Here is a 10,806-nt window from a genome sequence, read left to right as displayed (position 1 = left end):
TTCTGGCCCACTTGTGCTCTGAATTTGGTTCCCCCTTATAGCCTTCAGCATGCTTGGTTAATTTTTTGTTGGCCTACATCTGAGAATCCATTGCTTAATCCAGTGTGGCACATAGTAGGTGCAGAATAATTGTTGAATGGCAGATGAGACTGAACACTATACACAGTGATTCTACCTTTTTGGGGTTTATAATATATTTTATAATAGAAATATAAATATGTTTTCATATAACAAATGATGGGTTCCTGAGAGACTTAAGAGAAATGATTCAGTCTTTCATTTACCACATAGATGCTGACCATTTGTGTGGGTTCTAGGTATTAAACATAAATTATACAAAACCCCCATTTTGATAGAGTAGACAAGATTATACAGTAAGGGTTTTTCTCAGAAGAGTACTGTATCGTTTATAAGAAAGGAAGTTTTGTATCCTTCTATTTATACAGCAAAAGTAGTTTGTAAGGCTTAACTTCCATCTTTGACTATTGGAAATTGTATAAAAAACTGACATAAATACCAAATTTTATCCAATCACATTTAATGGAAAATTATCTAGAAATAAAGTTTCTCTTTAAACTCTTCAAAATTTCAAACAAAATTTTAAATACAATCACTTTTAACCTCCTGATGATCAGTTAAGGCAAATTGGTAAGGCACAAATACAGAATTTTATTTTTAGTTTCATGGTGTTTCTTGCTCTTTATGACAGGAATACTAGCATACATATGGTTAACTGTATATTAATCTGTTCTCACATTGCTATAAAGAACTATCTGAGGCTGGGTAATGTATTAAAAAAAGAAGTTTAATTGGCTCATGGTTCTGCAGGCTATACAGGAAGCATGGCTTGGGAGGCCTCAGAAACTTACAATCCTGCAGAACATGAGAGGGAAGAGAGCACGTCCTACGTGGCTGGAGCAGGAGGAAGAGAGAGAGCAAAGGGAAAGCTGCTATACACTTTCAAACAACTTGTGAGAATTCCATCATGAGACAACACTGGGGGATGGTGCTGAACCATTAGAAACTGCCCCCACAATACCATTATCTCCCACCAGGCTCCATCTCCAACACTCAGGATCACAATTCAACATGAGATTTGGGTGGGAACATAGAGCTAAACCATATCATTCTGCCCTGGCCTCTCCCAAATCTCATGTCCTTCTCACATTTCAAAACACAATCATGCTTTCCCAACAGTCTCCCAAAGTCTTAACTCATTCCAGCATTAACTCAAATGTCCAAGTCCAAAGTTTCATGTGAGGCAAAGCAAGTTCCTCCTGCCTATAAAACTGTAAAATAAAAAAAAGTTGGTTTCTTTGAAGATACAATGGGGGTACATGAATTGTGTAAATTATCCCATTCCAAAAGAGAGAAATTGCCAAAACAAAGGGATACAGGTCCCATGTAAGTCTGAAACCCAGCAGGGAAGTCATTAAATGTTGAAGCTGCAAAATAATCTCCTTTGACTTCATGTATCATGTCCAGGCTACACTGACACTAGGGGTGGGTGTCTAAGGCCTTGGGCAGCTCTGCCCTGTGCCTCTGCAGGGTACACTTCCTGTGACTGCTTTAACAGGCTGATATTGAGTGCCTATGGCTTTTTCAGGCATATGATGCAAGCTGTTGGTAGATCTACAATTCTAGGGTCTGGAGCGCAGTGGCTCTTCTCTCACAGATTCACGAGGCAGTGCCCCAGTGGGGACTTTTTGTGAGGGCTCCAACCCCACATTTGCCCTCTGCCCTGCCCTTGTAGAAGTTTCCCATGAGGGCTCCACTCCTGCAGCAGACTTCTTCCTGGACATCCAGGTGTTTCCACACTTCCTCTGAAGTCTAGGTAGAGACTCCCAAGCCTCAACTCTTGCCCTCTGTGTACCTGTAGGCTTAAAACCATATGGAAGTTGCCAAGGCTTATACATTGCACTCTTTGGAGCAGTGGCCTGAGATGTATCTGGGGTTCTTTTAGCCATGGCTGGAGCTAGAGCATCTGGGATGCAGGGAACCTTGTCTTGAGGCTGCACAGAGCAGCAGGGCCCTGGGCCTGGCCCACAAAACTATTTTTCCCTCCTAGGCATCGAGGCCTGTGATGGGAGGGGCTGCTGTAATGGTCTCTAAAATGACTTGGAGGCATTTTCTCCATTGTCTTGGCTATTAATATTTGACTTCTCTTTACTTATGCAAATTTCTGCAGGCAGCTTTAATTCCTTCCCAGAAATGGGTTTTCCTTTCCTACAACATGGACGGGCTGCAAATTTTCCAAACTTTTATGCTCTGCTTCCCTTTCAAATGTAAATTCAAGTTTCAGATAATCACTTTGTGCATGCATATCAGTGTATGCTGTTAGAAGCAGCTAGGCCAGGCCATGTCTTGAATACTTTGCTGCTTAGAAATTTGTTCACCAGATAACCTAAATCATCTCTCTCAAGTTTAAAGTGTACAGATCCCTAGAACAGGACACAATGCCACCAGTCTCTTTGCTAAAGCATAGCAAGAGTGACCTTTATTAAGTTCCCAATAAGTTCCTCATCTCCATCTGAAACCTTCTCAGCCTGGACTTCACTGTCCATATCACTATCAGCATTTGGTCAAAATCATTCAACAAGTCTGTAGGAAGTTCCAAACTTTTCCTTATCTTCATGTCTTATTCTGAAGCCTCCAACCTGTTCCAACCTCTGCCTGTTACCTAGTTCCAAAGTTGCTTCTACATTTTCAGGTATCTTTATAGGAATGCCCCACTTCTCTTGTACCAATTTTCTGTATTGGTTTGTTCTAACATTGCTATAGAGAACTACCTGAGACTGGTAATTTATTTAAAAGTTATATTTAATTGGCTCATGGTTCCATAGGCTGTACAGGATCCATGAATAGGGAGGCCTCAGGAAACCTACAATCATGGTGGAAGGCTATGGGTAAGCTGGCATGTCCTACATCACTAATGCAGGAGGAAGAGAGAGGGGAAAGCAGGAGGTGCTACACACTTTTAATCAGTCTGATCTTATGAGAATTCTATCACAATTTAGCACTAGGGGGATGACGCTAAGCCATTAGAAACCATCCCCATGACACAATCACCTCCTACCAGGCACCACCTCCAACACTTGGGATCACAATTCAAGATGAGGTTTGGGTGGGGACATGAAGCCAAACCATACCAGTATGTAAATAAATTGAAGACTGGTCAACAATCAGTAAGAATAATGTTGCTCTTAAAAACATGTTTAGGATGTACATCAGCAAGATGGTGGAATAGGACTCTCCACTATTTATCCCCTTACAGAAACATCAGTTTGAATAACCACCCATTAATGAAAATACCTTCACAAGGATTAAGGTAAACACGTAAGAGATTACAACACTTGGATGTAGCACAGAAATGAGAAAAGACACATTAGAGAGTATAGGAAAGACAGTTTTACATCACCCACATCACTCTTTCCACAATCCTTAGCAGCACAGTGCAGAGAGAGATAATGCATGGAGGAAGGAAAGGGAAGTAAGCATTGAAGTTTGCCTGACATCCGAGGGCAACTATCTTGCCATAGCAAAGCCCAGCACTAGGCAGGCCCTCATTGCTCCAGATTCCAGGCCTGTACCTGAGGACTGAGTAACCAGACTTGCCTAAGGGACAGGCCAGGTCTGGTAGCTCCAGGCTGAAGGCCTGTGTAACAGACCAAGGGTCTAGAACTGTCCTTCTGGACTCCACTGTTGGACTGGCTCCCATAAACCCAGGCTCCAGTATTGTCCTTATGTATCTGGGTCCCAGGTTAGTCCTGAAGCCCCCAGGACCCATGTTATCCCATGGAGAATTATCCTCTAGCACACTCAGCCTCCAGGAAAGCACCAGAGGACAAAAGCCCATGCTAGCTTCTGTCAACCAAGGGTCCAGGCCAGCCTCAGTGGTTCTAGGTACAAGCAAGTAGCCATTATTCTAGGCTTCAGGTTAGCCTTAGTGAGCCCAGGTTCCATGGTGGCCAGAGCACAAGTATCCAGGCTGTTCCCTCTGTCCCAGGCTCCAGAAGACCCAGGGTCTAAGCTTACTCTAGGATATCAATGGTCCAGACCCACCTCAGTAGATTCTAGTGTCAGCAATACTTTGTGGACTGATGCTCCAAGATCACTCCTGTAGACCCAGGCTTCAGGCCAGCTCCCGTGGACCCAAGACACAGACCTTCCCCAGTGGACTCAGGATCCAAGCCAAACTACTTGAACTCAAGGCTCAGATGTACCCACACAGATTGAGGCTCCAAGCCCAAACCAGTGGACCAAGATGTCAGTCCCATCTCAGTGTTTGGCTGGTCTTTGAAGGCTCAAACTCACAGACTGTCCCAGTGTCATGTTGGCCCTGGTGGACCCAGGCTTCAGGCTGGCCCTATCGATGCAGGTTTCAGGCTTTTCCTCATGGACTTGGGCTCCAGTAGATCTTTGGGGATTCAGTCAACAGGTCAACCCCAGTGAATCTAAGCTTAAGGGCCAACTCTCAAGACTCAGGCAACAGACCTGACCACTCACTGACTCAGCAATAGCAGCAAACCTGCCAATGGCTTGCCAGAATCTCTGAATGAAATAACTGGTGAAGGGCTTTCCCAGAAAAACCAGTCTGCAAAGACTGGAATAATTCCCTACTTCTTCAAACATGCAGACATCCATGTAAGGCGACAAGAAACATGCAAAATCAAGGAGACATAACACCACCTAAAGAACAAAATAATTTCCCAGTAGCTGACTCCAAAGAAATGAAGGTATAAGAACTGGCTGACAAATAATTCAAAATAAAAATTTTAAAAAAATCAAGGAATCTAAAGAAAGCACAGAAAAACAATTGATGAAAACAGAAAAACAATCAATGATGAAAATTAGAAATTTAACAGAGAGACTGAAATTATTTTTTAAAAGCAAGTGGATTCTAGAGCTGAAAAATACAATGGATAAAATAAAAAAATTCAGTAGAAAGCATCAGCAGCAGAATTGATCAAACAGAAGAAACAATCTGTGAACTTGAAGACAGATTATTTGAAAATATATGGTCAGAGAAGAAGAAAAAAATAAAAAGAAGAAACAATGCTTACAGGGTTTATGGAAAAGTATAAAAAATTAAATGTATAGGAGTTTCCAAAGAAGACAGAAAACGGAATAAAAAGCATATTTAAAGATATAATATTAAAAAAAACTTTCCAAATTTGAGAAAAATATAAGTATCCAGATATAAGAAGATCAAAATTCTCCAGTCAGATTTAGTCCAAACAAATCTACAAAAGGATATAATATAATCAAACTGTCAAAAATGAAGACAAAGAGAGAATAGTGAAAGCAACTGGACAAAATAAGGGATTAACAAAAAGGGAGTTCTAATAAGTCTATCAGTGGATTTCATAGCTAAGATCTTACAGGCCGGAGAGAGTGAGCTGATATATTTAAAGTACTGAAAGAAAAAGCTTGCCAACTAAGAATACCTAGTATGACAATGCCCTCCTTCAAAAGTGGAGGGATAAAAAATTTCCCAGACAAACAAAAACTGAGGGAGTTCATTATGAGCAGATATATCTTATAGGAATTTCTAAAGACAATTAGTTCTTCAAGGTGAAAGAAAAAGATGCTTTGGGTAACACAAAATATATGAAAGTATTAAACTCACTAGTAAAACATAATAACAACAGTAATTTGTTAAGGAATATACAACATAACAAGATGTAAATTATGACATCAAATATTTAAAATGTGGTGGAGACATAGATTAAAAGTGCAGAGGCTTTCAATGCAGTCAAAGTTAAATTATTATCAGCTTAAAATAGCCTAATGTAAATATAAAATATTTTCTATAATCCTCATTGTAAATAAAAAGCAAAAACCTAGAGTAGATACACAAGGATAAAAACTAAAGAATCAAATCATGTGACTACAGAAAATCATTCACAAAGGAAGACAGCAAAAGAGGAAGAAAGGAACAAAAGATCTACAAGCAACTGAAAACAAATTAACAAAATAGTGGTAATAAGTCTTTACTGATTAATAGTTACCTTGAATATAAATGGATTACATTTTCTAATCGTAGACACAGAGTGATCAAATGGATAAAAATAAACAAGGTCTAACTATATGCTGCTTACAAGAGACTTCACTTCACCTGTAAGAACATAGACTGAAAGTGAAGGGATGGGGAAAGTTATTGCATGCAAATGGAAACCAAAAGTGAGCATGAGTAGCTATACTTACATCACATAAAATAGGCTTTGAGTCAAAAACTGTAAAAAGAGATGAGGAAGATTATTATGTAATGATAAAAGGATCAATTTGTCAAGAAGATATAACAAGTATAAATATATATGCACCGAGTATCAGAGCACCTACATATATAAATATTATCAAATCTCAAGGGAGAGATAGACAGTAATCCAATAATAGTAGAAGACTTCAGTACCCCACTTTCCTCCATACAGAAAATCAATGAGGAAAGAACGACTTAAACTACATCTTAGATCAAATGGACCATTCAGAACATCCCATCCACCAGTTACAGAATACATGTCTTTCTCAGGCATAGAAATTTGAGAACATTGAAATCATAGTAAGTATCTTTACCAACAACAATACTTGAAACTATAATTCAGTAACAGGAGGAATTTTGGAAAATGCCCAAATATTTTAAAATTAAACACCGTACTCCTGAACACTCAAGAGATTAATGAAAAACATTTATTAAGGATTATCTTGAGGCAAACAAAAATATAAAAAAATTACAAAACTAACCTATGGAATGCATATAAAAAGCACTTCTAAGAGTAATTTTTCTTTTTGAGACAGGGTCTCACTCTGTCACCCAGGCTGAAGTGTAGTGGCACAATTATGGCTCACTGCAGCCTCAACTTTCAGGGATCAAGGGATTATCTCACTTCAACCTCCTACATAGTTGGAACCAGAAGTATACACCACCAAGCCTGGCTACTTTTTTCATTTTTTCTTTGTAGAGATGTGGTTTCCCTATGTTGCCCGGACTGATCTTGAACTCCTGGGTACAAGCAATCCTCCCATTTTGGCTTCTCAAAGCGCTGGGATTACAGGCATAAGCCACTGCACCTGGCCAAGAGCAAAGTTTATGCAATAAACACCTACATCAAAAAAGAAGAAAGCTCTCAAATAAACACCCTAATGTAATGTTACAAAGAATTAAAAAGACAAGAACAAAGCTAATCCCAAAGTTAGTACAAGGAAGGAAATAATAATAATCAGAGCAGAAACAAATGAAATGGAGATTAGAAAACAATAGAAAAGATAAACAAAAGTAAGAATTGCTTTTAAAAAATTATACACAAATGATAAACCTTTAAAGGCCAAGAAAAAAGGTGGAAAGATGCAAATAAACAAAATCAGAAATGAAAGAGATTTTACAACTGATATCACAGAAATACAATGCATCATATGGATACTGCTAAGACGAATTATAGACCAAAAAATTGGATAACCTAGAAAAAAAACTGATAAAATTCTAGATGCATATAATCTACCAGGATAAATCTACCAGGGTAAATCTACAATGAAGGAACAGAAAATCTGAAAAGACCAATGGTGATTTTGGAGATTGAATTAGTAATAACAATTCTTTTGTCAAAGAAGAGCCCCGAACCCAGTGGTGCTACAGCTGAATTCTACCAAATATATAAAGAAGAACTAATACCAATTCTTCTCATACTTCCAAAAAAACTGAAGAGGAGATAATACTTTCAGATTCATTTAGGAGGCCAGGATATGGAAATACTAAAGCCACACAAGACCACTACAAGAAAAAAATTATAGATGAACATCCTTGATGAGCATAGATGCAAAAATCCTCAAAAATTACTAGCAGACTGAATTCAATAGCACATTTAGTTGATCAATCGACACATTGAAATAGGATTTATCACAGGGATGCAAGGATGGTTTAATATATGAAAATCCATAAATATGATAAATTATATTATCAGAATAAAGGACAATGATATGATTATCTCAAGAGATAAAGAAAAAGCTTTTGAATAAATTCAACATGCTTTCATATGAAATTTCTCTAATTAGGTACAGAAAGACTGTATCTTAACATAATAAAGGCCATCTATGACCAACTCACAGCTAAAATCATATTCAATTATGAAAAGTTAAAACGTTTCCACTAAGAATAAGACAAAAATGCCCACTCTTTTATTCAATTTCATACTACAATTTCTAGTCAGAGCAATTATGCAATAGAAAAATGTAAAAGCCTTCAAAATCAGAAAGAAACAATTTAAACAGTCTCCATTTGCAAGTGACATGATCTTTTATAAAGAAAACCCTAAAGATTCCACAAAAAATCTGTTAGAACTAATGACTTCAGTGTAGTTGCAGAATACAAAATCAACATACAAAATATTCGTAGTGTTTCTATGCACTTACAAGCAACTACCTGAAAAAGAAATTGAGGAAACAATTTCATTTACAATAGCTCATAATATACCTAGTGAATTTAACCAAGGATGTGAAAGGCCTGTACACTGAAAATTATAAAACGTTGATAAAAATTGAAGTAGACAGAAGGCAATGGAAGGATGTACCATGTTCATGGATTGGAAGAATTAGTATCATTAAAATATTCATACTTCCCAAATTTATCTATGGTTTCAATGCAATCCCTATCAAAATTTATTTAAAAATCCTAAAATGTGTATAGAACCACAAAAAAACTAGAATAGTCAAGCAATTTTGAACAAAGAGAAGAAAGCAGGAGGCATCACACTACTTTACTTCAAAATATCTTAAGAATCAATATTAATCAAAATGGCATGGTACTGGCATAAAAACAGGCACATAAACAAATATAAGGGAATATAGTCCAGAAACAGATCCAGATATTTATGGCCAAATAGTTTTTAACGAAGGGCCAAGAACATTTAATGGAGAAAGGACAGTCTCTTTAATAAAAGGTTTTAAGAAAGCATATACACATGCAGAAGAATGAAATTAGAACTGTATCTTACACCATATAAAAAATCAATTCCAAATAGATTACAGGTAAGTCTTAAAACTGTAAAACAACTAGTAGAAAATATAGGGGAAAAGCGTCATGATATTGGTTTGGGCAATAATTTTTTGGTTATGAAATCAAAGGCAACAAAAGCAAAATTAGACAAATGAGACTATGTCAAATTAAAAAGCTTCTGCACAAATAAGAGTCAGCAGAGTGAAGAGACAAATGGGAGAAAATGTCTGTAAAGCATACATCTCAAAAGAGATTAATACCCAAAACACATAAGGAACTGGAACAACTCAATAACAATAAAACAAATAACCCAATTAAAAATAGGCCAATGATCTGAATAGATATTTGTCAATAGAAAACAAGCAATGTCAATAATCATTTAAGTAATTCAAGAAAAGCCACAATGAGATATCATCTCACTTCTGTTAAAATGGCTTTTTGTCAAAAACACAAATGATAACAAGTGTTGACAAGAATGTTGCAGAAAAAGACTTGTTTTACTCTGTTGGTTGGATTATAAATTAGTGCAGACATTATGGAAAACATCATAAAGATTCTTCAGAAAATTAGCTACAGAACTACCATATGATTTAGTAATTCCAGTTTTGAGTGTGTTTCCAAAGGAAATAAAAGCAGTTATGTTGGAAAGATATGTTTATTCTCATGTTCATTGAAGCATTATTCACAATAATCAAAATATGGAATCAACTCATATATGTAATAATGAATGACTGGATGAGGAAAATGTGTTATATACACGCATGGTAGAACACTTACTATTTGGCCTCTAAAAGGAAGGAAATCCTGTCAATTATGACAAAATGGGAAACCTGGAGAACATTATATTGAGTGAAATAAGCCACGCAGAGAAAGACAAATATTGCATGATCTCTCTTATATGCGGAATCTAGAAAAGTTGAACTCATATAAATAAAGAGTAAAATTGTGGCTACCATGAGCTGGGGTGTGAGGGGGAATTGAGGAGATGTTGGTTGAAGAATACAAATTTCAGTTAAACAGGAGAAATAAGTTCAGGAGGTCTATTGTACAACATGGTGACTATAGTTAATGCATTTTATTTTTGAAAATTGCCAATAGAGTAGACTTGCAGTGTTCTTACCACAAAAAATTATGTGAGGTAATGTATATATAAATTAGCTCTACTGACTCATTCTACTATGTATACATATTTCAAAACAACATGTTTTACAACATAAATGTGTACAGTTGTTATTAATTAAAAATACATTAAAAACAACATTTAATGAAGAAGATTTTTTTTCACCTAAAGATGTGTGTTTTGGAGAATTCTCTTTTACCTTTTTTGAGTCAATTTTATAGAGGCATAATTAATTAAAATAAAATTTAAGTGTATAGATTAATGATTTAAGAGTGTTTTCCAACGTGGTTGCACCTTTTGTATTTCCATCAGCAGTGTGCGAGAGTTCCAGTTTCTTCACATTATTTTCAAAACTTGCAATGGCCTAGTATTTTAAGTTTTAATTTTGGCCATCATAATTGGTACAAAGTGGCATTCCATGGGCAGGAGTTTTGAAAGCATTTAAAATGTGCATTTCTTATCAAAATTTTAATTTAGTTATGTATTTTATATCAGCAGGTACTTGTATTCTGTTTTATTCAATAGACTTTAATTCATTATTTAGAAAATCAAAACAAAAAATTTGGCTTTCCCTTCAGTGTCTCTTGCAGATGGTTACAATGCAGGTGTAACTGGTTTTCTGGTGGGCCTAGAATGTATGTAAACATTTCAATTCTCCTAACAAAATATCAAGTATGCCCTCTCCTCTATAAGACTCTAA

The sequence above is a fragment of the Macaca nemestrina genome, chromosome 19, assembly GCF_043159975.1.
Source record: "Macaca nemestrina isolate mMacNem1 chromosome 19, mMacNem.hap1, whole genome shotgun sequence".
Taxonomy (NCBI): Eukaryota; Metazoa; Chordata; class Mammalia; order Primates; family Cercopithecidae; genus Macaca; species Macaca nemestrina.
The sequence above is the reverse complement of the archived record's forward strand: the minus strand, read 5'-3'. Positions refer to the sequence as shown.